Source organism: Falco punctatus (assembly GCF_963210335.1).
Source record: "Falco punctatus genome assembly, chromosome: 3".
NCBI classification, from domain to species: Eukaryota; Metazoa; Chordata; class Aves; order Falconiformes; family Falconidae; genus Falco; species Falco punctatus.
Window position 1 is genome coordinate 45,911,423 of NC_137582.1, and position 27,743 is coordinate 45,939,165.

The window sequence follows — 27,743 nt, forward strand, 5'->3', positions numbered from 1 at the left end:
ACTCAGCCAGAGAAGGGTGCAGGATAAGGCCACTGGTGCTGTCTGTGTTCATGTGTGTGTTCTGTGTATCTTTTGGTGTTGGTCTGTGTGGCTGGTCATGTATATATAGATATATGTGGTATATATGTGTGATACATGCACATGTACCTGCTGGGAACACATGCTCAGCCTCGCTGCTGGTTAGACCTGGGAGCATGGAGCTGTGGCAGCCTCACCTCTGTTATGTACTAACAAGCAGTACATAAATTATGTGTAGGCTTTGTTGTAGCTTTCAGAGGGAAAGGGAATTTTTGTCATTACTGGTTTGACCCAAGATATCATACTTTGAAACAATTGATCAAGAAATATCTAATACTAATGAAGAATAAGCGTAATCATAAAGTGCAATTCAGCATCGAAATAATAATGACATTAAAAAATTAAATCAGTAGCAATACAAGAAAAAAAATGATGTTCCATACTTTGAGTAACCAGGTTTAGGGGACATCTGTTAATCTTCACGCCAGATTTCCAACACTTCAGTATCAGAAAAAAAAATAAATAAAAATTAATCATACCATTAATGAGGGAAGGCCTAGATGTCATTTAAGTACTACTTGCTTTCCCATTGAAATGTATGAGTATCTATTAAATTTGCTGCCTCCCACCAAGGTGAAATTTCACTTATACTTGTGAGACAATAGTCAACTCAGTCTTTACAAACTTAATTTCAAAAGTAAAAAAACCCCCAAACTTCATTTTTTTATTACATTCTTTATCCTTATGTGTATATCATGCTTTCTATGATTGGAAAACAGAAAACACACATTCTGTACTTAAAAGTGAAAGGAAAATGACCAGACTTACATTTCTCAGCTCAACATTTACTTTATTCCAGCTGTGGAAATAAGTTTTGAAGAAGAGACTCATTTAGTACCGTGGTAGTAAGTAGACATCTGTTTATAATGAAACACAAATTTGCCAAAGATATATTGTGTCAGACTAAACTGGCATCTTTCCCTTATTTAGATAGCAGATTTTTCCAACAGAGAGATCTTAGTGGTATCAGTGCAGCAAAGTATTTGATGTGGTACAATATGGAAAATTACATCGGAGCAGCGAGAGTGGAAAAATCCTAGGATGGCTAAGGAGCTATCTAAAGGAAGGATGACAACAGTCTGCTGGTGAAAAGAAACACTTGGCCGAAGGGAAACTAGCAATGGGAACCTCACCAGCTCAGTGCTGGGAGCAATGTTATATACAATTTCATGAATGATTTTGGCACAAATACTAGGAGGTGGCTGATGAAATCTGCTGGCAAAGGTAAGAGGTGTTAGAAAGAATCAGAGGATCCCCAGTATTTGAGTAATAGCAATGACATAAAACTCATTAATATGAAGTGGAAGTTTATGGACTTACAGACTTCAGGCACTAAGAACTGGGAGTCAGCATGTGGAAATGGCTGAGGGAAGGACTGAATGAATTACTTTACCATAGGCTGCTTCTCAGTTGCCAAAATTGTGTAATACAAACCAACAATTCACATAAATAGAACAGATGCAATTGTAACATGTAGTACTGGAGGTATTTCCAGTAGAAACAAAAATCTGTGAATGATGCTGTACAAGACACTGGTGGCCCCAGATCTAGTATATAATTTTTATTTTCCATTTCCCAGAAAAGGCAGTAAGAGCTAGAAGAGGTGCAGAGGACAGCTACCAGGGCAATGAGAGGAACAGACGTTTCTCCTCAGAAGTGAACTATATAGGTTTTTCCTAGGAGGCTGTAATTCTTTAAAAATCATATGAAGAAAGAATCTGGAATTTTAAGCAAGATGAACAAAAAATTAAAGTATTGAGAAAATGGAGCAGTTTAGCACGTTCTTTCATCTCCAGATTGAATTCATTCAGATACAGACTGCAAAGTGTCTATAGGAAAACTGCACAGGGATGACTTCCTTCAACATATGCAGCCTCTCTCACGCAGAAGTACCTGAATGAATTCTAGTATTTTTTCAGAGATTTCTCCTGACTTTAAAAAAATAGCTGTTGAATTCGTAACTGCCCCTATGTACCCATCTTCAGCTTTTTGGATGTGCCCGGTACTCTAATATTTAGGCATGGTGTTTTCATTTAATTATAAAGGTGAAAGAAAGCATGTGGGAGAAAAAAAATCCCCAAAGGACTGAATTTTGAAAGGTTAATTCCGAGTGCTGAGGGTGTAGTGTCCAAAATCATAGAATCTTTTTGACTGTATCTGATATTATCCTTCTTTATAGCTGACAAATGTTAACATTAAAAAAATGAAAATGCCCTCTAGTTCTCTTCCCTTAATCTTAACACTGGATGACTGCTCCACTACATTAATACTTGCTCTGACTGTTCTTTTGACTCCCTTGGTGATTTGATCCATAAATCGCTCCTCTCTGGAGCCCAACAAAATTACATATTTATTTTTCTGCCAGGAGTTTATGTTCCTGAATTTTCAATGTGTTTTCCTGCTATAGTGATACAATGGATCTGTTTTACTTAGTGCCTTATTTCTTGCATGAAAAACTTCTACAGTGGTGGGTCATCATTTCATATGGGGAAAATAGTGACATTTGCAAAATGCATATTAAAAACAGTTGAACATCCAATTTACAGATTTGCAGTGATTCTGAGATTTGTTTCAAACATGCTCTATTGACAGGTCTTCTATAAACACACACAAATGACATCTTTTCAAATCACTGTGCTTTTTTTTTTTATTTCAGTAAACAAAAACGAAGTACAAGGTTATGGCTCTATAATCTGGTATTAAATCAAACTAGTGCATCAACCCACACAGCGTAAGAGAGCACCACTGGGAGATGTCTACCACTGATCTCCCTGCCTTGGAAGGCTTAAGATTACATAAACGCGTTCTCTTTCATTTAACCTACTCAAAGCCTGTCTCTTTGAATCAAAACTCATGTTGGCCACTCCAAATTATCAAGACACAACTTATCTACAATAGACTGCTCCAAAAGATTACTGACAAATTATAAGCAATTTCAGCTGCCTGTAAATGTTTCCTGTGGATCATTTTGACTGACCTTGAGATCAACCTTAAGCAATTCGGGTATTTGTCTTTCATATATTTCCCTAGTGGATATGAATATCAGTTGTATAAAAAAATGATGGATGGTGGCAATTTCCTATTAATTGCTACAGGAAAAGAAAAAAGGTCCTAGCACTTCTGATGGGTAGCACTGACCACAGAGAAAGGGGAACTGTATTTCAGGTGAATATTTTTTCTGGCAATTTTTGTGTAAACAAGTCTTGAATGATACCTTTGAATAGTTGTGAAAACGTGTCACTGGCAATTGTCCTAGAATTACAAACAGAGTAAGGGAAAGATGAAGTCACCTATTCAACAGAAGTAACTGCCAGAAAGAAGGAAGAAAATATGCAATTTCTTTTGCATTTCACAGTTTATCTACTACAGGGAAGCTGAGTCAGTGATCTAAGACTATCAGGCTCAGCGAGTATTCCAGTTTCTGAATATTGACAGATATAATATCATTTTAAGTATAACTATTTATTGTATTTCAATGGCCACATTTGTACTATCTAATTGCAGTTTCAAGAAGTTCTAGAAACTTTAAAAGTGAAAATTTAGGAACAAATGAAAATGCAGTATTTCCAATGAACGGCAAGTAAGCCCCAGTGATGTTCTATTTTCAGTAATGTTATATTTGACTGCCCTTTATTGAAACACTTTGTGTAAAAGGTTGTTGCCTGGTATATACACATTTCTTGACACACAAGAAATCTTATATTCTTACTAAAATGAAATTAAATGTTATAGTACAGAAAAGTAAGAAGTTGTTGTTATTCTCAAAATTATGTAAATCTGTGCATTACTTACTATTTTCTCGAGTGGATTCATTATTTTAGGGATTTATAACAGCTAATCTTCATAATCTGTCACCAATCAAAATAAGTATTTACAGAGTATTTGGCCATTGGTAATTGTTTTGTGCTGAAGCATAAGATAACTTTTTTTAACACTCTCATTTCAGCCATTCCTTGAAAGTCCAGTTCACACTAAGGGGGTTTTATGGCCTGAAGGATGGGAAATGAAGACAGCCTGAAGGAATGTGCTTCATGGTAATAGTCTTGGGGACAGCATTGTTAGGTGCCTTGACGTTCAAAGATGCACTTAGGCACTTAACAGTATTTAAAGAAATGACTGGGTTCCTGCTAGCTGAAATGGTTAAGAGTCTTTTTTTTAACTCAGCTAGGCATCTGCCTGCACTGTATCTCTTGTTCTTCATTACTTTCGAGCAAATTTTGCTCCGTGAAAACACATTTTCTTCTTCTAAGTCTCTGTTTTACCCTTCGAAATTCAGCTGCATGTCTGAGAGTGAGTTTGGATTTTTCCTTTCTGTCCATTACTAACAATACAGGTTTTACAAGCCCAGCAATGCCCTTGGGCCTAGTTTTGGAACAGAGAGAATGCTTTTTACAATGCTGCTTAAGAAATAAGAGAATCCAAATCATGTTTCATCTGTGTTGTTCACCCGGGTGAAACCAGAAAAGAACACAGGAGCACAAGTCTATTCAGATGGTGACATGTTGACTTAGTAACTATTACTCTGAAGCATACTTTAATAGTGAAAAGTAAGAATGTTTGCTTAAAGCAATGTAAATCTTTTTTATAAGATGCATTTCCTCTCTGTTAATTACTTGAAGAAAGACCTTTAAGAACTGTCTGCGCTGGTCGATTTTAGGGTGCCACATTTCCATGCAGGCATTGAAATGATGCTGAAAATGCTTTCCCTGTTCAGAGTAAACTCAGCACTGAACTTATATTTTCAGAGTTTTTTTAAGATTTCTCTCTGTCAGTCCTCCAGCTCTTCCATTCTTCTGAACAGAGATTCTCAGGGATTGTTCTCTGCCACTGAGTGTGGATATCTCTGGATTTCACACAGATCCCAGAATCCTCTTCAACACACTTATTTCAGCACTACCTCCTACAGTCCTTTCACAAACTGTAAATCAGAAGCAAAAATGAAAGGTCCAGGTGAGTGAGCAGAAATAAATGCTTTACAAGAGGAAAAGACACAGCTGGAATACTAGGTTGATAGCTGAGGCAGTTTGGTGTGGGAAAAACACTTGGTTGTGATTAGAGAAACATGGGTCAAGTCCAGATTTTGCTCAGGACCATCAGTATGTGTGGGGCTGGCCTTGCTTAGCTGACCTCAACTACATTTTCCCGCCCCTGTGCAATCTAAACAAGGCTTTTAATAGTTTAGTTTCAAGTAATAAAGTGCCATTCATGTGTGTAATTTATTACTAACTACATTAATATTTATAGAGAGAGCTGAAATTCTTTAGTCAACGTTAAAGAATTTTCTCAGTCAAGAAAATCATCTTTGGTCCAATTTATTTAGCAAGTGAGGAACTGTCTAATAGAAACCCTTTGCATGGTTGCTGTAGGTCAAGCTAAGCTGATAGAATAATAAAATGAAGTTGAGTTTTACTGCATCCCCATCTCTTTTTAAAACGTTTTGGCTCTGGTGTCTAGCATAATATTTCAAAACAAATCCAAGTCAGAATGTAATTCTTGGAATCATAAATACTATGTAACTTAGAAATAACTTAACCCACTGATTTTAAAATTCAGTGGGGCAAATTCATTTGTGCTTTCTCTCCACTGTGGCTGGGATCAATTTATCTGAATATTGTTCATCTACTGTGTAAACAGAACAGCTGTGATTTTTCTGTATGACTAAGTATATGGTGGTATGGAAATTTTCTTGCATTCTCTGTATATAGGTTATAGGGAGCAGAATGGCTTTTATGCATATATCATTCCTTCTGTTGAAGTAGGTCAGCATTGACTAAGGAAAGACACAGCATGAAAGGACATTTGTTTCTATGCCTTTAATGTACTAGAGTCAAGCATGTGAAGAGTATAAATTTAAGGAGTACAAGTGACTATTAAGTGCACACATAAAAGATTTCTGTACATTAATTACGTATCTGCAATTAAGTTTAGAGAAAAAATGACAACTTTGTAAAATCTGAGAAATGTTAGGAGAAAGACAGCATGTGTCTGTGAATTAAAATGCCATTAAAATGATTATGAATTCAAAACCATTCAAAATATATATATGTATGATTCTGGAAGATGCTGATATTTATTGCATGCAAAACCAGAATGAACAGAGTTCCAATGTTTGACATTATAAAAGTAACATATTTTTCATTCAACCACATTTTGTATACCTAGTTACTGCAATGTTCTTTTTCCAGCTTCACTTTGAGTCATTGCTGTGGCTATGAATTTAACAAAACTTATCATCAAAGACGTACTTCAAATTCCTGAGTCATAAATACTGCAAAATGATAAGAATTTAAAACTTATAATTGAATATCCAAATAGCTCATAGTTAATGTGGATGAACACATTGCTTCTAATTGGCATAGAAAGGAGTCTTTCCTTGTAGGAGAACTCATGGTTTTCAAATAGCTGCTGGAATTATGTGTAACTGTAGGGAATGACAGAAGCTTTGAAATAGCAATGGTGAAGATCCTGTACCACCAGCCTTTTTAAGCTTCCTTTATTTTGAAACGTCTTAGTCGTCTGTGTCTTTTTCTAAACATCTGGAGTAAAGAGAGCTGACTCCATCCTACAGACAGACCATGTGGCTGCAGAACAGAGAAGATGAGGGAAAATAAACCACATGGCCAAGTAAAATAAACCAGAGCCAGTTGAACACTGAAAAAAAGCACTCCACAATGTGTTATTCCAAATGTTGCAAAATTCGTATCTGATTTCAAATAAACACACACTATTTATCCAATTTATAAACCAGCTGAAAGACTATGAGCTTGCATTCTCCCCTAAGGCGTTTTCAAACCAGCTGAAAGGCTATGAGCTTGCATTCTCCCTGAAGGCGTTTTCAAAGTTACACTGTTAAGTCAATTACACCTAAAACACACCTTCTCCAGCTCTGTACTAGAAAATGAGACCTCCTCCCATCCCACTGTCCTCTTGTCCTCATTCTTTTACCCTCAGAAATCATCTGATTAACCACCCAGTCCTCAGTGGCTTTGTGTACTAGGGCAAGAGGCCTGGGATCTAAAATTCATATCTGCTCATTTAAATTATCCAGCAAATCAGTCGGGATTCATTCAAGCCATGACATTTAGGAAGGCCAGATTAACACGCTTCATTTGGTGGAGGATGAAGGATAGTATTTCCTCCAAGTAATGCCCTGGCACACGGGAAAGCCTTCCTTGTAGAGTATACAGTCCGTGGGAGTGCAGGTGATCTGTGAATGAGATCATGGCTGTCTGTGAGGAACACCTGTCATGTGGGGGGCTTGTGAATGAAGACATAGTGTGGCAGCATACCTGGGATTTATGCATATAAAATAAGTATCCCATCAAGTATGGGTGCCTGATAAATTATTTAACATTCAACAGAGCCGTATGGAAATCTGCAGAAATGGACCAGTAAAATCTTACAATAAACAATGAGATCTTTTAATATATATATAAACCAGTCTGTAGATTTCCCAAACTCAGATGCAATTCTTTATTAATTTATCTAGGAGTTTCTTAGGGAGGAGAATGAACAGACATGATGAGCAATGGAATGAAGGGAGCAGTAGCTGTGTTTGCGTGTTGCTCAGAAAATGAAGACTGTGCGTTATAGAGATGGCAGAGCTGGAAAACACAAGGTTTGTGCTCACACGCAGATCTGCAAAGAGGAATACGGAAGGACAGCCAACAACAGGAAGACTGTGGGGATTTTTGTGTGGAGGGCACTGAACAGAGAGAGTCAGAAGGTGGAGATAGCTTGTGAAATTCAGAAAGATGGACATATTTTATTCTTCATGAGAATAAACCTGAAGGGAAATACTGAGAAGCAGGATGGAAAATGTACGAAAAGATATGGTATCATCAGAAAGGAAAAGGACTGTAGGAAATATAAAGAGAAAGAAGATTCAACAGAAAGGTCATGTACAATAGCAAGCTTTATATAAATATTTCCTAGAAGTCACTTGATCTCAGTATGTTAAGCTAAATAAGAAATCTGAAGGCAAAAAGAGAAGAAAAAGAAATGTGAGGAGAAAGACTAGCGGGCTTAGAGGACAGGGGCCATCTCCTGCAGTTTGCTCAGGGCAGTGTGCTGCCCAAGGCTGGCCCCAGGTACAAAGCAGCATTTGCATTAGATGGTGAGTTGTGAGCAAACCCATCATTATTTTAGCTTTTGGCTCTTGTAGTCAGGAACTGTCATGTCTTTTGAAAAATGTTTACAGCTTCTGACACATCCTGTCGTTGTTGTAGGGCTTACAGTAATAGGGGCAATTCCGATCCAGGCCTTTGTTGCTAATGATGATGAAAGCCAATACATGGGTATCTGTTGTGGTTTAACCCTGGCCAGCAACTAAGCCCCACACAGCTGCTCAGTCACTCCCCCCACAGTGGGATGGCGGAGAGAACTGAAAGAGTAAAAGTGAGAAAATTCATGGGTTGAGATAAAGACAGCTTAATGAGTAAAGCAAAAGCTGAGCACGCAAGCAAAACAAAACAAGGAACTCATTCACCACTTCCCATCAGCAGGCAGGTGCTCAGCCATCTTCAGGAAGGCAGGGCTCCATCACAGTAGTGGTTACTTGGGAAAACTCACACCGTAACTATGAACATCTCCCCTTCCTTCTTCCCCTGGCATAATATGCTGAGCATGATGTTCTATGGTATGGAATATCCCTTTGGCCACTTTGGGTCAGCTGTCCTGGCTGTGCTCCCCGGCAGAGCATGGGAGACTTGAAAAATCCTTGATTGAGGGCAAGCACTACTTAGCAAAAACTAAACCATCAGTGTGTTATCAACATTATTCTCATACCAAATCTAAAACATAGATAGCATTGTATCAGCTACTGAGAAGAAAAATAACTCTATCCCAGCTGAAACCAGGACACCATCTTATCCAGTCATTTAGATGATGGTCTGTACTGGGTAGTGATTTATAATGGCCTTGTGTAACAGAGACTTATTCCATGGCACTATTACTATTTTTTTAATTATTTTTATTATTTGAGTGAACTGTACTGATTCAGACATCAAGAAAACCTTTGATTTCTATAGTGTACATTGAAGCTCCATGCTGTATTGCATTTTCCTTGACTTCCCAACATTATTTATCATTTCAATAAGTGTCACTGATCCAAAAGCCATTGATCAGAACTTTCAGGTAAATTGATTGAGAGGGAGAAAAAACCATAAAGCAAAACAAATCCACAGACTTCATATAAATAAACACATCAAACTCCTCCACTTTAAATGAGCTTCTGTGCTGCTTCTTTTCATTTTAACAAGGTTTTACATGTTGGAATGACAAAGTCATTTGTCAAGTTATCAAATAATATTTAAGAAAGGCCTAATGTTACTTATTTAAGCTAGGATCATTTTTCCATGGATAGCTGTCTTGCTTTCCCAAATTCTTGCTATCTTTCTCAGACTGAGTGCTTATCGGTTACAGTAATAGACACAAAAATACTATATACTTTTCCTCTTGGTATAATATATCCTGACAAAGGAGATGTCTAGGCTTCTGTCCTAGGAAAGTGCCTTCCTGCAATGTTCATATACCTGCCTGTAACATCACAGGCCAACAGGCTGTATGATCCTTTAGAATTACAAGCTGAACCACAGCACTTAAACTTTATTCGAAAAACACTGAAATTGTTTTAAGTGAATACATAAAAGTAGGGGGAGGGCAACTAATCAGTATATTGTTATTTTGACACAATCGGTTGCCTTTTAGAAAATGCATTCATAATTTTCTGTTTGACGTGATCTCAGCATCCAGTAAAAAGCTGAGAATTTTTCATCCTACTGACAGGACTCCATTAATAAAACAACAATCTTTTGTGTGTAGTAATCTTTAATCTTATTTTGTCACACACTTCTCAGTAGCATTTCCACTCGTTTTACAGTATAATTTATGGCACTGAAACAACTCTCTGCCCTGAAAAAGGTCAGTCTGTCAAGGTTTACTTGTCTTTGAAGAAAAGTAATAGAGCATTATTTATGAAGCAAAGAATACGCTTCAATACTTTAATCAATCAGAAAGATACTTGCATTATTGTATCTTTTGCCAAAAAAATACCATGAGCAAAGGATACATCAACCTTGCATTCTCTTTTATGTTGCAAAAAGCCTTTTACCTTTTATGTCTCCTTCTCCTTTAGTATTTACTGCAGTATGAAAATAACAAGGCTGATGATGTCTGATATCTGGGAACAATTTGTAAGTTATGAGAACAGGGGTTGATCTTATCTGAAGAGTAGAGTGTCTCCAGACAGATTAACTAGAGCTATCCACTGTGCTCATCACAATAAATTAATCTGAGAAAGTGTTGGGGGTTTGGGTCATGTGATGTAAACTAACATCTCTAGAGAGGAAAACTGCAAAGGCTTAAGGGACCTTTAGGGTACCTCGAAGAAGACAGGCATAACCGCATTTGGTGCCCATATGTTTTTAGACATCATCATAAGCACAAATTAGAATGTGAAATGTGGAGAAACAAATTGGTAGTTCATTAGATAAAACAGTCACACTTTAAATTAAGTTTCTCAAACAAGAATTTAATTTAGGTTTAGTAAGACAGCTTTATGTGAATGAAATGCCAATACATTATTTAAACTACTCTGTTGATGTTTAACAAGTGTGTAATAAGTTACATATTATCTATTAGTTGTTAGATACTAGCAAGTATTTTTTGCTAATTAGTCCCTATCTGACATGAACATCTATTACAATGGAGATGAGTTACTTGCTTGAATTTCTAACCAATGAAATCTCTTTCCTTCCCAGGAACAACTAACTTGCTTGTCACCTATCTCCATAAGGTACTTGGCTACTAGTTGAATTTCTCTGCATTTTACTCTTGCTATACCACTAGCTTTACTCGCAGAGTTCGTGTTCTGAAGAGACAGACGTTATCTCTCTCCTAAATCTCTGTTGCAGCCCAGACAAGGTTGACAGAAACCTGAACTCTGCCTGAATCCTCATGATAAACCAAAGCAAATTAGATGTCTGCACTACATGTAAGTTCAGCTGGTGATCATGGAGTCCTCTTTTATATGTTTCTGTGCCTGAGCACTCATAAGGGAAGCAAATATCCTAAACCTTAAGACCAGATCCAAAGTAGATGGAAAATATCTGCAACACCATCATCAAGATTCTCTTCTGTATCTTAAGATGATGATTAGAAGATAAAAGCCCATGTAGATAGGTGGGTTAATATCTCTATCAACACACTTTCTGTAGGACTGATATCCGGAAAATGAGCACTGGAAAACTATGCAGACAATATTAATATTTCCTATTGATTTTTTATACTTTTGGTGTATATGTAGATTCTCAAGGTAAGCAGATGTTCCTTTCACAATCAGTCGAGACTGCCTTCTCAGTCAAGTCTAACAAAATAAATTTTTGGTGGCGTGATACCTAACCATATGAGACATTTAAGCATGGTGGACATATTATGGACATTCAAATATAGCTGTCTTTCTTTGATTGTTAAAAAAGATTCACCTATTTTACCTCTGATAAAATAATTTTTAAGATTTAGCATCCAAAATAAGGTATATTATGTCTTTGTAGGACATCTGATTGCAGACTTATTTGAGCAAGCGAGTCTATTGCCCTGCAAAGATGAACGTATGCCATGAACTTTTCTTTCTGCTAAAGATGGTATTTTTAAATTAGCAAATGTGTAATATGAGAAAGAGGGGAATGGTAATACTGATCACCAAATAAACATGAGTCTTCAATTTAATGCAAAGTGCACTAAATTACATAGTGGAATAAATGCTTGCTTGATTGTGACCAGGTAATAGTTATAAAATATGAAATAAAAATAATATTAAGTGCACTTTAAGTGCCCCAAATAACCATGTACCTGAATTGAATCCGTACTAACAGTTACAAAACTCCAGAGTGAGATAATTTTATTTTGAAGTACAGCTTCTAAAGTCAGAGATGATATGAATGATGATGAATTGTAGTAGCCAAATAACAATGAGTCAATAGGGTGTTAAAAGTGTGACATACCTGAGCACTCTCAGGGACAGATAGACCACAACACTGGTGACCAGATCTCACAGTGGAGGTTGACATGAACATCAATCATATGAATGATTTTAAAACGTCAGTCATGACTGAATGGGACCTTGCAGATAAAATAATGTGTTAAATTGATTTGATATAATGAGAGCCAAATTGTTCCGTGCTTTACAAGAGCATTCTCTAAAGTACAGTCTTAATGTGTGGTGTTGCACTTCAAGTGCTAGTGACATGGAGCTGAAATGTCATAGCCAGCTCATGATCCAGTGGTCTGCTGTTGTTTTGCCACAGTTCTGTATAATTCCTCTGTAAATCAGAATCCCCTACAATGATGAAAAACTTCCAGGAACTCAAACGGGCCTTGGAACAAATCCCTGGAAGATGACACCTGCTTTTCACATTCAGATGTGGGGAGAGGAGTGGGGAGAAGAAATGACACAATTAAAAAATCAATTATGAAACAATTTTGTAAACACTTTCTTAGGTTTGCCTTCATATTTGTACATATGTTCCAACATGCCATTTAGATCTTGCAGAACACATCTTTGTGTAGTGTTACCAGACTTTAATTTTTGTTGATTATTTCCATTTATTTCCAATTCCAGACTCCTTTTGCATTTTAAGATTAGGTCTGTAGTTGTATTTTGGATCAGGATTGTGTGTTAAACCATTTTCATTACAAGTTTTATCCTTCCTGTCCACCTCTTTTCTATAATGTACTAGGCAGAATTTTTCTAAGTAAAACCAGACATTTCAAGAGGGGAAATTATTACCCTCTGCAAAGGTGTTAGATTTTTTTCTTCAATTGTGCTTTCTGTTTAAGAAAAATATACCAGGAGAATATGAAAAGGAAATAAAAGTGTGAACGACACAAGCAAGGGCTGCATTCTATGTGATAAAGGTAGTAACAAGAAAGGGTCTGTTGGTTTATACTGTTTCCCATTCTTGATACAATCATTGTCTCAAGAACAGATTCATATTCTGCATCATTTTCTGTTACCTTTATAGTCTTTCTTATGAGAATGAGGAATGAAAATTTTAATGCCTCATATATTCTGTGAATTACTGTAGGCGAGTATGCTGTACTACTTTGATCTTTCCTATATTCTGCGGTTTGATTGGGTCGTGATGTGAATGGAAAGCAGCACAAAACAAATCACTTTCTGAGAGAACAATTGCAATGAGAATAGGTACAGAAAGAAAAAGGTACCAGTTCAGCCCATTCCATTATGCAGTAGATTGGGTAGAAACAGAGTTCAAATATCTGCTTTTAGAGGTACTAAAGATTATCTCAATTTTTGGGTTAACCAACCTATCAATTCCTAGCAAAATTTTTGACTGGGTGTTCATAATCTGAATATAACTGTCTAGACTTAGATCCAGCATTGCTTTATTAAATTTCAGCAGTGCTGTAGCACCAAAGTAATAGAGAGATGAAGAGAGACATGAAGGAAATTAAAAGATTAAAAAGAAAATAAAGCAGTTGGAGAATTAAATGTCTCAACTGCCTTAAAGATCCTGTGTCATGTGTGTAGTCATAACTGGAAAATAATAAAGCAGGAGGAAATGCAGGGGGAGAGACTGAGGCAAAGGGCAGGGCTGGGTTGCCCTGGGGCAGAGCTACCCCTATACCTTCCAGTTGCTGTAGCACAGAGGGTTTTCCCACAGCGAGTAGTGATGCCATTGCTGCCTGCCCCGTGCCCTGCACTCCCTTGGCTGGCAGAGCACTGGAGTCAGAAATCGTGAAGGCAGGCCCATCAGCTTGTGCCTGTGGAGGGTAATAACATCTCCAGCAAACATCATGGGTACCCGACTTCTCCTTCTCTCTTTCATTGAACCCTTCCTCCAGCCAGCCCCGGTTTTTACATAAATGCTGTGTAGTTTTGTTACAAACAATTGTGCCAGGGTGCGCTATATTTGGAAAGCTATATGGACAGGTTTTTTATACTGAGGAAGACCTACCATGAAATGCATTTCAGGTTTGCTTGAAGCAATGAATGAAAGGAAAGAGGGGGAAGAAGAAAATAAAAAAAAGAACAGCTTGCTGCTACTAACCATACTCACGATTAGAGTCAGCCATCTTTTAATAGGGCAGAAATAATACACTGAATTAGAGATATGAAGCAAGTTTTTTCCCTGGGTCTGAAACCAGCAGATGGTTGTTCCAGGTTTTTAGATGTGGCATTTACAACATTTTCATGTCCACCCTCCGCCACATCCCTGTGCTTATACTCCATATCTCTGTGTACTCATTTCCCTATTCAGTGGGATTTGCATAAGCACATTTTAAAGATAAAAGTTTTGCATCTACATTATAATATCTAAATCTATGACAAACAAAAACTGGGGCTCTGAAAAGATTTTAAAGAGTTATTTAAATCTTCACTAAGATTTTAATATACAACAACAGCTCAAATCTGTGACATAATTCAGAGTATAACTCTGGTAGACTTGATATACAATTATTTTACATGGTTGTTTTATAAGTATTCTCACAAACTGTTTGCTAATCTGTGTGAAAAGTGTAGAATAAAATCTGTCTACCTCTCCACAAGCAGAGACAAAGCTACCATACCTCCTGTGAAACCAGTGTCATATTTGACTCCTCTCTTTTCACCCATGCACATATACTTTAATAGCAAAGAGAATGAGTGCTGTATCACACACAAAAAAAATTATTTCTTCAGGATACTGAATGCATATAACAAATACTAATGGCTCTCTGTTTCTAGAGTGAAAAGCAAATGTCTGTATTAAAGTGATAGATTGCAGGCAGCATAATATGCTACAACAAAGCCATGGTTGTTTGTATAACATTTCTAATACCTTTATTTCCTTTACCATGACTGTTGCTAAAATCTTTGAATACTAGAAGCTTCTCCATTCTGCCTTGCCTGTAACACAGTTTGCTGTATTTCAGGCTTTATAAACACCTGTGTGTATTACTAGTCACGCAGAAAAAAACTTTTCTTAGCTACTCTTGACTCAGGCATCACAGCCAGGCAGTGCCCTGCATCACATAGCCACATTGTGTCCAGGTCATTATGTCCAAATAACAGAAGTAAGGGCTTTTACTTTAGATGTAGGGCTGTTTCCATGCTGAATCTGGTCTCCACAACAGCTCTTTCAACACAGTCCAAATATCTGCCTGCCAGTGTGTTATCTACATCCCTTGAAATGTCCAAATTTCTTACAGTTTCCTTTTAAAGATTCCTCTCTTGTTCCTTCATCCCATCTTTAACTTTTTGCTTTCTCATGTCTTATTCTGCAGTCTGTTTCCCAATTACCATTAAATTGGCCTTTTCAATTTGTGTTTGAAAAAAACTTCAGAAATGTATCTGAAAAGGATACACTTGGAAAACCTTTGGCTAAAAAGTCTTTGGCATGATTAAAAATAGACAAATTTCCAACTCTCCATTTTGTTATGGCCCTATGAGCTCAAAGAGATTTTTGCCTTTTGTTTCACTTTTCCCACCTTGTTTGAGTGTTGCCATTTCAATTTCTGACTTCAGTGTTTAATCCTGAGGTGAGGTTTTTTTCTGGGTTTTTTTTTGGTTTTTTTTGGTTTTCCTTTTCTCTGTTTCATTGCAGCATTACAGCTTCAGTTTGCAATTTTATTTTGACTTAGTACTGGGATAATTCCACTACTCTCTCATGCTGCCCTATTTTTATTTACTTTTTATTCAGATAAGTATGCATCATTTTAAATTGCTTCAGTGTAGCCACTTGAAGTCACACTTGAAGTCCATCTGTCCTCATGAGGAAGAGTTTATTAATTTGTTTGTTTGACGATGTGCCTGCCTGCAGCCCCAAATCAGAGCAAAGAACATGTTTGGTGAAAGCAATATAGGAAGCAAAAGCACTTAGAGTGATTCTTTCACCGTAGCAGACAGGTATGATTTTTCTGTTACCTCTGCTGCAGTGCTGGACTGATATTATGTATTGTTTGCAAGACAGAAATTATGAATTTCATTCACTTTGCCACTACAAAATTTGCCCTTTCCCTCTGCACTGGAAAAGGCGCAGTAAAGCAGTAAAATAGCAGTACTCCCCAAAGGCATTTTTTTATCCTGATGCCAGTTCCAGCAGCAATGTCAATACCTTGCTTTTCCAGCCACAGCCTGGGTTACAGCAGTGATCCTGAGAATGGGTACCATGACGCTGGGCATGCAGCAGCCTTTTTCTGTGGACTGGCCCATAGGTTACCTCTAGTGGAAACTGATTAGGTAGAAGTACTCTGTCAGAAAATTTTTCAGGGCAAAATCTAGGAAACGAAAGTACAGTAGACCGAGAAAATTAAGAGGAAAGGTATGTGTGGTACAGCTGGCTGGGTGCAGCAGAAAATTTTAAAGAGGAATAAAAAGAGTTGAGTGATCCTCAGACAGTCAGCAGAAATTTGCCTCTCTAAACCATCACAGCATCAAGCTATGGTCTGGGCTATCCAACTGTTGAACCGTACTTGGGTATGCTTATTTTTGGAAAGGACACTTCTGTTAGCCTGAGAGCTCATACTGGAAAAGAATGTCATGACCTTTATTTCCAAGAAACATATTTTTTAACAGGAAATCTACAGAGGAACCAGGTAATGCTCCTATGGTGTATTTAACTTTGCACCCCCACTGCAGTTTTTCATTGCTGGGGAAGCTGGCAACAAACGTATATCATATCATACATGAGTTCTCTAAATGAAGTTTGTGATCTCTTATCTCAGGATAAAACATACGATAAAACACATGAAAGGCAATTCCTGAGCAAACATTGTAAAAAAACAGCTCAGGAGGAAAACCAAAGATGCACTGAGTTTTTTTCAAGGGCCAAATGAGACTGCACCAATTGTCTCCAGGTTGGAAGGTAAGCCAAAATAACTTAGGGGAACCTTTTCAGAGCAAGCATAAATATTGCTGCAAACATCCTACAGACAGCTGGAAGCGCAGGCCACTGAAGCCAAAGTGATTCTGGCTCAAAGCCTGCTTCCCATGTGAGGCTCCTGCTTCGGATGCTCTGTCTCTGTAGGGTGAGGTGGTGAAGCCCAGACTCTTCCATTTTGCTAGGAAGAGGGATCAGGTCTCTGTAATACCATGGGAAGCACAGTCTAATATGGCCTGGATAGCTGGGGAAGTAAAAGGGTACTGCTGAACCACAGTATGCATGTAAGGTACCATAGCATCACAGCGAGGCACTTAGTCTGTCCTATTAAAGATTCCATTTAGCCTAACCTTTCTGTCATGGTGCTGCTGCTATACTTTTTCCAGTATTGGAAATAGCTCGTTCTGGTACTAGCTTTTGGATCCCAGCACTGTGCTGGATTGTAGCGTAAGTATGATCTCAGTGTATTACAAAGAATGTTAGATGATGGAAAACTAATGAGAGGTGGGGCAGGAAGCAGGGGCAGCTCAAAAACATTAGCAGCTCTCTCCAACACGAGTTGTGCTTTGTTACACAAGACCAAAGGCCACTAGCTCTATTCACCTTTCCCCTTAGAAACACAGAAGTTACTGAAACAGCAGGATGCTGCTGCCATGCCCGAGCGCTCTGTGAACCTCTGCAAAAGGCTTTAGCATAGCAGAATGCTGCCTGATGGGCAAGAGTGGGGTTTCTTCCCTCTCCACTTTCAACCACTTCCTTCCCTACTTTTCTGCGCCTCTTCATCTCAACTCTAAGGAATATTACTCTATGTCGTTGTGTGAAAGAGACAAATTCCTGCACCCTTCCCACTCTCACGCCTGTACTTTAGTGAAATTGTAAGACCAAATGGCTACTTCTCAGCTTCCAACTTCTGAACTCAAAATAAATCTGAAGAAATTGAATTCTTAATTTTCCACTAGAAGTGTCTTAACTACATTTTAATGCTGATAATTTAAGATGTTTGAATTAATCAATCACTTCAATATAAGAAAAGCACTTTAGGAGGGGGACCTTTTGGTTTCATCAAAAAATCTGATTCTTCACCTTTTTTGTATTACAGCAAGACCACCTTTGTGAGATGAATATTTCACTTTCATTCTTTGTAGCATATTTTTTCCAAGCATTCTGTAATCATTCATATATCAAATGTAATACAGCTATTGCATGTCACATTTTAAAAACAGCACTTCAAGAACTTAATTTGCAAGCACTTTTGCACTTTACAATTTAGTCATATAAGTACTATACTTGAAATCAACAATACTAACCTTGTACATGTTGTTTAAGATGAATCACAATATCATACCTGACAATTTTATCTTAAACATGTATACCATTCATGGTATAAGAGTGTTTGAATTAGCCTACAAGCTCCTCAGGGCAGGACACATGTCTTTGTCTACATTTGCAGAGTGTGAGCAGACAGTTGACTCCTGATAAATAATACAATAGATTTACCTAACTACAGGATGCAGAAATTTGCAGGGAAATGAAATTTAAGGTTGCCTGTAAAGAAATGCTCAGAAAAAACATTTCAAGAGATGAAAGGTGGAGGACAAGAGAAACAATTGTTTTACTTTACAAAATCCTGAGGTTGGAGGTTCAAGGATGGGCATTGTCAAATTAATTCCATTTAGTTAGCATGGCATTAAAATGAACTGTGAAGATTTCTAGGGATTGATAGTAAAGAAATGGAAATATTTCTTTTTTTTTTAATAAAATGAGATAAAAACTTTTCAGGTTTGTACCATTCCCTTTTGTTAGCAATAAGAATTTTGCTTTACTGGCTGTCTGTAACCAAGATGATGTGACCTTTACTGGATTAATATCTCCCTCTTTTTATAACTAATCTTCTCTAATAGCAAAGGAAGATATTTTGGGGTATAAAAAAATACTCTGGAGGGTTGGAACTGGTCATAAGAAAGAATAAAATCATTATGGCAGAATATATAGAGGTGTTAAAATCTTAAACACAGATTCATAATAATGGCATATGAAAGGTTTATTTTCCAGTGATACAATTTTCACTTTTTTTTCCTAAACAAACTGCAATAAACAAAAAAAATTACAAATATATAAAAATAAACAAACTGCTGTAAACTTTACACAGAAACCTGCCCCAAACCCCCATACACCAAAGCCAGCTCATAGGTATATAAACAATATACCTCCAAATAAGCTGTCTGCCCGTCATGTCCCAGGACAGAATTCATCCTTAGAGAAAATAGCAGATTTTAGGTGCTAGTGTCTTTCAGCATTTCTGCTGAGGATAACCATCAAATTCCTGTTGGAAATTAAAAGGTACCCTCCTGGTACAAGCACAGAGCTTCCTATTTATGCAAAAAATGCGGTTTTCTTAGTGACCTTCACTCACTTTTTAACTTTATAGAGCACTCTGTTCCAAACTTGTCACTATTTTTATCTTTTTAACCATAGTCCCTAGAAATCTTCTGCTCAGAGAGTTTTACTTCTCTGCCATAAACACCTATATAGCATGTCATGGGTCTGGAATTAAGTTAGATTTCTGTTTTATTTTATCTTGCTCATTTTCCTACTTAAAAAGTTTTGCTATTTTTCACATCTCAGAATTCTCAGAGGCATTAAGGGTTTGGCTTGGATGGATTTCATCCATCTGACTATCATCTGTGTTTCCCTTTAGACATTAAAATCAACACAGTTTCTTCTGATAAGGTCAGAATTAGACAGCTTCCACAGATCTGCTATGCTACCAACTTTCAAAGAGGAATAGAGACCAAAGAGTGGTCTACAGAACCGGGGCAAAAAGAATATATGCAATACCAATTATCATGTAAGAAGGGGAAATGGCTATCATAATTAGTGCTATAATCAAAAGTGGCTAGAACCATGTAAGCTACCAGCACACACATTCAACCAGCTAGTCAGTGTGAAATCAATGCAAGACTAACAAGTCAACTTGTACAAGGCAACGCTAACTTGACTAACAAGATAAGGCTAACTTGTACTAAACATCAACACATCCACCACTTGCCAGTCAGCTTTGACCAGTGCTGAAATTTCATCCTCAAAGCACTGGAGAACCTGCCTTTTCTTAAAGACAAAGAAAAAATAGATTTCTGCAAGAAAGTGGGTGAGTCACCTCAGCATTTTCATAGATTTATTCATATATTCATAGCGTGTGAGGCCAGAAGGGACTATCAGATAGTCTAGCCTGACCTCATGTAAATCACAGGTCATTAAATTTCATTCAGCTTCCCCTGTATCAAGCCCAACAGTTTTGTGTTTTGCTAAAATACCTTTCTTGCTTAAGTATGAGGTATTTATTTGAAGACATGGAGACAGAAAAGCCACCATTCCCCTTAAGGTTTGGTTCTAATGATTTGTGACATTCTTTGAGAAGCGTTTCTCCTTTATCTTTTATTGGAATTTTGCTCGCCCTGTGCTTTGAGCCATTTTTTTTCTGTTATGTGCTTCTCTGTTAGATTAAAATACCTATTAATATCTACTATTATCTCCCCAGTACGAGGGTCTGTGATCAAGATCTTTGAACTGACTCTTAGAACCTGTTGTGTAGGTGAAGCTTGGGCTCACAGACATACTGGATGAGGGAGATCTTTTAAAAATAGAATGGTTTTAATACAGCTAAGTGCAAAGTTACGCATTCAGAGACAAGGAAGATGAAGACTGGATGGAGAACTAGAGGGTAGATAAATATATTGTAAAGCTACAAAAATATAGTGTGTACATGGTTGTATATGAATTTGTAGGTGGTATGATGGAAGAAAGGGATGCTTATGATTTGGAGACAAGTAATGGGAAAAGCAATGAAAAGCAGTCAGGTGAAAGCTTGGTTTACAGTTCTGATGAGGTTAATAGGAAACTAATCCTTAAATGACAGAAATTACAGAGGGAAAATTGGAATACAAAAATATTTTAGGTCCTGAGAAGGTACCTCACAGTGAGACAACAGGTTCTAAGAGCAAAAGAAAAATGATGGTCGTTATAAATAAAGCTACAGATCACATGTCAACGGCTGCATGTAATAGATATTATCAGTCTAGTGACAAAACAAAATATATTAAAGAATTATTAAATTATACTCTTACAGAAACATAGACAGCTGTGTTTGCCTTGCACGGCAAGGTTTTGGTAGCACGGATGGCTTCTGTGAGAAGCTGCTAGAAACTTCCCCCATGTCCGAGAGCCAGAGCCAGCTGGCTCCAAGACGGACCCGTCTCTGGCCAAGGCCAAGCCCATCAGCAATGTGGTAGCACTCCTGTGATAGCATGTTTAAAAAGTGGGGAAAAAACTGTTGTGCAACAGCAGCTGGAAGAGTGAGACTATGTGAGAGCAACAACCACTCTGCAGACCCCCAGGCCAGCGCAGAAGGAGGCAGGAGGTGCCCCAGCCCCCAGCGCAGCGGTTCCCCGGCAGCCCGCGGTGAAGCCCCTGGCGAGGCAGGCTGTGCCCCTCAGCCCGCGGAGGGCCGCGGTGGAGCAGATCCCCACCTGCAGCCCACGGGGACCCCAGGCCGGGGCAGGGCGATGCCCCGAGGAGGCTGTGCCCCGCGGGCAGCCGGCGCTGGAGCAGCTCCTGGCAGGGCCTGTGGCCCCGTGCAGAGGAGCCCGGGCGGGAGCGGGTTTGCTGGCCGGGCCTGTGCCCCCGCGGGGACCCGCGCTGGAGCCGCTGTGCCCGAGGGGCTGCGCCCGGGGGGGGACCCGGCTGGGGCGGGCTGGGAAGGGCTGCTGCCCTGGGCAGGGCTCGCGTTGGAGGAGGCCACGGAGGACCGTGTCCGTGGGAGGGACCCCAGGCTGGAGCAGGGCCCGAGTGTGGGGAGCCTCCCCCGAGGGGGCAGGAGCGGCAGAGGCAGCGCAGGGGGACTGACCCAGCCTCATCCCTGTCCTCCTGTGCTGCTGCAGGGAGGAGGGAGAGAATTCAGGAGTGAAGTTGAGCCCTGGAAGAAGGGAAGGGTGGTTGGAAGGTGTTTTAAGATTTGTTTTTATTTCTCATTGCCCCACTCCAATTTGATTGGTAATAAACTAAATTCACTTAATCTTCCTGAGTCAAGTCTGTTTTGCCTGTGATGATAATTGCTGAGTGACCTCCCTGTCCTTATCTCAACCCAGGATCCTTTCATTATATTTTCTCTCCCCTGTCCAGCTGAGGAGAGGAGTGACGGAGCAGCTTGGTGGGCACCTGGTGTCCAGCCAGGGTCAACCCATCAAAACAGCCTTATACCAGAACAAATAGAAAAGCAGCATCTAAATGGATGGGCAAGTACAGGCAGATTACTGGGGGCTTGGTTGAAGTTCATCCCATCTGTGCAGTGTTGATTTCCCCTTTGTAAGAGTTCAAGCTTCAAAAGACAGCAGCCGTAAGTCACGCCATGGCATGCAGCTGGGATATGCCTGGGATGCACAGTGAACCCAGGAGTTTGAAAAAACAGTTAGAACCTCAGTTTGGACATTTATAATGCTGTCCAAAGACCAGCAATTGGTATGCTATCCACACATGCCTTTTTATGTCTGTGATTGTTCTTTCCATAAGTACTTTTTAAATTAGAATTTCACAGTTATTCACCAAGGTTAAATCCATACGATATGGATAGACTGGTTTCTTGGCCAACTTCATTTCTAGTTCTGCTCATTGGTTTGAAAAATATCCAGCTCAGATGATATTTATATCACCTTTGAATCAACATTCTCTTTGATATGCACAAGGCAGCTAATTTTACATACTGAGTCATTTCAAGATTATTGTCCTGCACTTAGATAATGCTGAGAATTGATAGAAGTGATAGAAAAGAAAGTCAATCCTGAAACACCTAGACAGTCGGCTTAAAAAGAAAAAAGGGAGACTTTCAGGAACGCAATGAATAGCTCCTCAATTTAGTGAAAGTTTAGATGCAGTATTTTAAACTTCTTATTCAAATGTATGCCACATGAGGGACAGCATTCTCCACCTTCCACTTGACACATCACTAAGGAGTTACTTTCTGTATTTTCTCATTGTGTTACTCATCTCTTGCAATATGATTTATCTGATGCTTTCTTGCTCATGAGGGTCGTTGTTGTCATCTGCTGTCTTTTCCTCTAAACACATCCTCTTCATTTTCTCCTATTTTCCTCTTGCAATTAAACAACTTGCTCTCCTACTTCTGAAATACTGCACTTGGGTTTTCTTGTTTTCATGCTCATACTGAAAAATGCCTAATGATAAAGAATGATAACCAGTCTCCATTACAGGGAAATAACTCTTGCAAGATTTTAAGCATATTCTACAACATATCTGATTTCCACCACCTTTTTGCTTTAAACAAATCCTTATTTTTAGAATTATATTTTGTAGTGCTACATTTTTAGAATTCTTTCATTCCCCTTTTATGTCAATTCAGAATTCAGGGAAGTTGAGTGGTTTATGGATATGAGAAGCTTTTAAAATCTCCATTGAACTTTTCCTTGAGTGAAATTACGTATCGCCTCTTTGTGTCTTGAGCAGTCAAAATAAATCATCTGGCTGAACTCTTCAAATCCGAAGCAAAAGAATATATGAACACTGTGTTACAAGTATGTCTTGAAGAACATTACTTCATCTGCTTTTGAGGTGCTGAAACAAAGAATTATGTTCCAAAGACAGTGATGGTTTAGGAGAGCAGCATGTGAGTAAAACTAGTATCAACTAGGAGGCTTGTTAGAAGATAAATGAGCCAAAGAACAAGACTGACCATAACCACAGCTATCCCACCTTTCACTGTGCGAGGTTTCCTCCGGTCTGGATGCTCTTCCCTTCCAGGTTCTTGATAGCATGGCCATTGGAGTCAGCAGTAATTCTGGCACTGACCTCAGCTGGAATGACTGCTGAGTGGAGACCACCTCTGCTAACCATGGCATTCATGTTCATGCTCTCAGTTCACACAGGCTTCTGAACAGTGCAGTGGTTGTGCTGCACTCTCTTCCACGGTGGGCTTTAGTAAGAGATCAGCCACTGCAGATCATGACAACCACTGTCTAAGACATAAGCCAGCTAGTTTGTCAGGTACAGCAAGATTTGTGTGTCTTTTCAGATGTATTGATGCTGTAGTAATGACATTGTTCTAAATGTGCTTAGAGCTCAGAATACAGCCCTCAAATGAGACTGGAATCAACTGTCTCATACAAATGTCGGGGGGCCCTAAACACGCAACAAGATATAGGCACAAAGTGAGCTTTAAATAATAGAAAAGCCACTAGAATTCAGTGTTGTGTTGAGTGAAATGGAAGAAAAGGTGTTAAATCTTGTCTTGGTACCTTTATTCCCAGCTTGTCTACTGCTAAAGTTTACCCAGTGAGATGACTTTCTTAGAGCCCTCTGTATATTGTAATAAACTGTTTCTGCCTTTATCTGACTGCTAGAGCTCAGATAGGAATGAGACTGCCCAATAAATGCATTAGACTTTGAATGTGCTGTCAACCTTCACTCTATTCTGCAGAGAAATTTCATGATTTTTGGGTTTTTTTTTTGTTCCATTATAGCTATTGCATGTGGGATCAACCAGGTTTTATATTTTCCCCAGCTATCACTCTAGGTCTATTGGACTGTTTCGCTTTCCTGTTAAAGACAGCAGTCACTATGTGTTTGCATTACTATTTTGGCATGTTCTTTTTTATATATCTTTAAACGTACCACACATCTAACCTAATTACCTTTTAATTCAGGAAATTCTGCTGCAGCTCAAAGAAGAGAAAAAATATCATCACACAATCAGAAGAACATGCCTTTTTATTAAGAGAAAACCAACAAACAACTGTCCTATATCAAATGTAATCAACTATACTACTAAAAATCAAAGTAACTACTTTGGAATTTTAAAGGAGCTTATAATTCTGCATAGTAGTGATTTAAAGTAATTTTAATAAATACTTTGCTGTGTGGGTAGGTATAATTCTGCTTGTCAGCACATCTGTATTTTTCTCTCATCTAATAAACTAGCTAGGACAGTGCAGCAAAGGAACATTATAATATTAACAATGTTGCTGGAAAGCTCTGTGCTTTAGAATGAATTAACTTTCACTGCACTGCAGAACATACAAAGTGAAACTGGCTCAGCTCAGAATAGCAAGTTTAACCCCTTAGGAGCTGTTAAGCTCTACTTATGTCTTGATGATGGTTTTTGAGAAGCCCTGGCATGGAAATCATGGAGGTAGCTGATATATTTGGCAAATATGGAAAAGCAACTGACTAGGAAAAACCTGAGATGAAATTTTTATTTTATGCAACAACAACAAAAAAATGTTGCAACTTTGCATTCCAGGGAATGTGCCAAGACACAGTAGTCAAGTTCCAGAAATACTAGTGGGTTAATGTCGTAGAACTGAGACAGGTATCTTGTTATCCGAATATTCATTCCACGCCAGAAAGAACAAACCTTCTCTGTGACTGCATCCAGGTTTTGATTTTCCTCCTGTTAAAAATTTATCAGCTAAATGAGTGAAGAATGATTTAGTGAAAATCTGAGAGTTGATCAGCACTTGTCCTGTTCTGTATTGATCCATGCAGAAAGATTCATTGGAAAGCTTTCACCATTGCACTGACTTCCATGGGATCTCTTTAGGCACTTTTGCTTTCAGGGGTGAGAATACTGTGTTGAGCAGCTGCTTTTGTTATATGGCCAGGAAAGTACGAATTGGGATCACTTAATGCCTTTTGCACAGGTCATAAACCAGATTATAATATTTTATTACTATCATACTGGACTACAGTTGGTTTAGAGATATAAAAGAGAAACATTTTGCATAACAGATTTTTTAAAATAATAATAATAAAAATCAAGAATATATTTTTGCTGAAACAAAAGAAAATTTATTTGAAGTATTATTTTTCTGCGTGTTTCAGGGAAGGAATTAACTGGGAATTTGAGGGGGTTGGGAAGGTTGATGGGTTATTATTCTACATGATATCTACTTTTCATATTTCCTGGTCAGAAATTGTCGGATCCCCAGACTGAGATGCCTCAGATGGGTTAATTTTCTTCTTCATACTTTACACTACTGATTTTCTCCACTTTTAAACAATGCCTATTCATTTCAAATGTCATAGGAAATCTGGTGAGGGTGATATGTCTAATACTGCTGAGTTTCTGCTCATCCTTAAGGTTTGCTATACTGTATTTTTGTCATTTCCTAATCTGTGGCTTTTGTATTTTCAAATACTTATAGGAGAGTAAATATTTTCTAATGTGACACTTTTATTTGGTCTATTCACTTAAGAAAATTAAAGCATCCAAATGTCGTAAGAGAAGGAAAAACAGAAACTCAGTTGGTAAAGTGAGTTACAAAGAAACTCTAGTGCTTTAAGTACTGAAGAGTGAAAAAAGGCAAATTAAGTCCAATCCTAATCCATATTTGCTAAAACTTCCAGCTGGACATTTCCTAATATATTTTTCCTTATCCAGCTCACAGCCTTACTATACTTATGAAAATTCAAAACTTTTAATGCTCAATTGGTTTTACAACTCCAAAATTTCTCACATATCCAAATAAAACGAACAGTCTGCTCTGATTTCCTACTGGGGGCCCAATTAAAAGACTACTAATCCTGCTATTCCTTTCAGTAAAGCTCTTGAACCTCCCTTTGCTGACTATTCCTATCTCATCTTTTCATGCTAAACACCTACTTTGCTGAAACGATTCCTTGGATAATTTATCTGATTAATTTGATTACTAATTTTCAGATCTGTTCTCCATTACTTACACAGATCCACTTATGACTGTTTTATTCCTTGTCATACACAACTGGCCCACTGTGAAACTAGTAAAACTTTTCGTTGCATCAGCTCCATTTATTGGTTTTGTTTTTCTTTCTTTTGCTTTTAACAGCTTGTGAGATGTGTCTATCATATACAAACAGAAGTACATGTGCATGTTCATATACATACACATACAAGCCACAAACTGTGCAAGAGAGCCTAATATATAAAAACATAAATATGCAAGAATTATTTAAAATTACTAGATTCCGTATCTCACTGAAACATCTCATCGGGTCCATAAGAGTCTATTCTACTCGGTTTTAATTGGAAAATAGAAATAATTGTTTCCTTCCTCATACTTTTTTGTTCTCTTCTCTACTCACTTCATTTGTTTGACCTGTCCTTCTTTGTGTCAGGTGAAAAAAAATGGATTTTCCCTGAAAGTAGTACAAATTCTCCTCTATGCTTCTATCAACGTGCCCTCAAGAAAAGTCCTTTACTTATTTCAGTCATGTATAAAAACCCAGTATTTTATACTTCACTTAGATTATGTTAGGTGTTGTAGATGTCTTACCAGAAGACCTTAAACACAAGTTTAAGGTTCATATCTGTTCATAAAGTTCATATCTGCTGGAACAGTCCTAAACAGAGCACTTGCTAATGTTGTAACTGAAAACTGATGTAAGAATTATTTCAACACTGTATCTTATCTTTATTGTAGCATTACCACTGAAAGATCCTAATATAGTCAAATTTTAAAAAGAGTAGTTGAAAACACTTGTGAGTGTCTCCAGTAACTATCTGTTATCTCTATGGTTGCAACAACAAATATTCACTATTGGAATGAAGTTCATAAGTATTAAAGAATTCAAAGGAATGGAAAAGCTTGTTACTTGCATTAGGATGGGACCTGAACAATTTAAGGAAAGACGAAGCAGACAGGATCAACTCTGATCTTCCTGAGGGGTGGCTGTGTGATCTGGGTCCTGATTCTGCGAGGGTATGTACATAGACTTCAATATACCTTCCTACAATGCAGT

The 27,743-nt window shown here is 38.1% G+C and overlaps 1 long non-coding RNA gene across 1 annotated transcript in view; it reads left to right on the top strand.

Moving 5' to 3' along the window:
- The window catches only part of LOC308061005, a 127,341-nt gene that overhangs the window by 27,578 nt on the left and 72,020 nt on the right, over positions 1 to 27,743 (top strand). Inside the window, exon 1 of the long non-coding RNA XR_013927014.1 lies at positions 1 to 27,703. This exon is cut by the window's left edge and continues 27,578 nt beyond it. This is a non-coding gene — a long non-coding RNA (uncharacterized lncRNA). The remainder of the gene's footprint in view (positions 27,704 to 27,743) is intronic.